Source organism: Amblyomma maculatum, chromosome 1, assembly GCF_055883805.1.
Source record: "Amblyomma maculatum isolate TAMU_Amacu chromosome 1, ASM5588380v1, whole genome shotgun sequence".
NCBI classification, from domain to species: Eukaryota; Metazoa; Arthropoda; class Arachnida; order Ixodida; family Ixodidae; genus Amblyomma; species Amblyomma maculatum.
The window spans coordinates 341236382-341238566 of NC_139344.1; the positions used below are offsets into that span (position 1 = coordinate 341236382).

The 2185-nt window shown below is 46.5% G+C and overlaps 1 non-coding gene across 1 annotated transcript; it reads right to left on the reverse strand.

Annotated features, from left to right (window-relative positions):
* Positions 1-1511: 1511 nt before the first annotated feature.
* On the reverse strand, positions 1512-1653 carry LOC146207594 (U4 spliceosomal RNA). The gene has a single exon (XR_014704573.1). It is a non-coding gene; the product is annotated as a U4 spliceosomal RNA (small nuclear RNA).
* Positions 1654-2185: the final 532 nt, after the last annotated feature.

The window sequence follows — 2185 nt, forward strand, 5'->3', positions numbered from 1 at the left end:
TCATCGGGTGCGCCGTATTTAGGCGACCGTTCCTTTCACTAGGTGAAAGCGGGCAGAAAAAGTGCAGACGCTTCTAAATACGTGCTTTCTTTTCACCCAGCAGCTGGTTAGTCCTTCCTATATTCCTTGCACCCTAAACGCTACGTGCTCACGTGATAGCTGCTTGCTGCTCGTCCCATGCATGCCTACGTTTCTGCTACTTTCGCTTCTTAATTGTTTTCATGTATTGAAGGCATTGCTATTTTCCATTGATGTGGAAGTAAACCCGGGTCCATCTAGTTACGGTGCAAACAAAGATAATGATGAAGTACCGACTGCCATAAGAGCTATCGTGAGTACCATGGAAGCGTGCCATGCTAATGTGATGTCATCACTTGACGAAGTAAAAGTCGGTCAGAAATGTCTGGAAAATCAAGTGGCGCCTGGTACTTCGTAGTTTCCGACAGTTCGGTATATCTGGAGTCTGAAAACAAGTTTAAAAGTTTAGGTCCGTAAACCACACTAAAAGGAGGCGGCTGCTGCCTCATAGGAGAACCAGTTCCAAGCAGGCATGATCCTCGTCGATATTCTTAAAATAAAAGGTAGCGGAAAAGGACGAGGACGGAGGAAGTGACACAAACACGAATGCTATATGCAGCCAGGACATTGACCGAAGTGCGGTTCTACTGGGCACAGCTGTTGCTGTGCACAGCAGAACAGCTGCAAACGTGGCTTGTGCCAAGTCTTGTTGGGAGAGACGCGTGCAGTACAGTTGGGGTTCCCGGCCGACTCCGTTACAGGAATTTCGGAACAAACTATGGCATGCTGTCTCAAGCACGACTCTCGGGGCACCGCATAACAGCACAATCTCCTGCAGAACAAAACTAGCCATCCGCTGAGTGGGTGTCGGGAACGTTAATTACCGCTCGACCTATTTGGTCGGGTTGACAACGACGGCAAGGACACATCTGCGGCCACTGCTACGACTGCGTTTTGAGCACTATGCTTTCATGATTCCCGCCATTTCGGGATGGATTTACGAGAACCGGATGGGTGCGCACCCTTGATGGCACCTCGCTCGGTCTCTGCAATCTTGGGGGCGGGGGCTGTAAATGGTACCTGGGATGCAGTAAGATTTGTCGTGATATGTCGTTTGCGCAGTGAATCTGTGCTCTTTTTTGGTATGTGCACAGGTTTTTTTTTTTTTTTTTTTTTTTTTTAATGGATGTGAATATCAATGACAATATTTTTCGCAACAATGCCTTGATGCGAGTTCAAAAGTAGCGATATGCGCTGTATTGTTGCATTTGATGTGAAATATGTGTTCGATTGCCTTGTCCGAACCATGCTTGCTTACGTGGACAGGTAAAGGCTGTGACATGCTATTTGCTAATAATAAACTGACTTACCTAACCGGGCCGGCTTCTTTTCGCAACCATCTTCAACCAAGTTTTGGTTTTGCGTTCACAATGAAACAGGTAGTACCATGGTAAACCCCACGAGTTTACTCTTTCTTTGTATTTGATTACGAGGCCCCGGAGGGCCGACCAAAAATTGCCACGGCCGACGGTATTTCACGTCGTCCAGGCGGGGCATTGGGAAAAGTTTTCAACTAGCAATAGTCGCTCCTCAGTCAAGACTTCATTGGATACGACCCTGCCTCTGCGCAAAGCTGAATTCTACATGGACAGCTCCAGGAGGCCCTGCTCGTCATCCCTCTAACATAAACGAGTTCAATGCGCGATATTAGTAGTCGAAACTCATAGTATACTAAATTAAAAGGTGATGTATTCAAGCGAAACGGTTTCTGCATCTCGCTTGCAAAGAATGCTTATTTTAAACAGCGTAACAAGACAGGTTATTTGGAGTTATTAGGCATAAGTATTACACAAGCAGCGTCTGTGCATCGGCCACGTGACGCCCTAGCAGTGTTTTGAGCAGCGGCAGCGCGCGCTAGCGCGCGACTTATCGATGCATCCACTTTCCTCCTTTCCGAAATCCGGCAAGCATGCACGCATCCAGCTAATTTTCTGTTTATTTTATTGCTTCTGACACGTTTCTATGGCAGTGAAGATCAAAACAAGCCCATGTGCTCTGGGTTGTAAGCGCACTTTTAATATCCCCGCGTGATCGACATTATGGCGCAGCCCTCGATTATAGCACATCCTTCTCTGTTAATAATAATAATAATAATAATAATAATAAT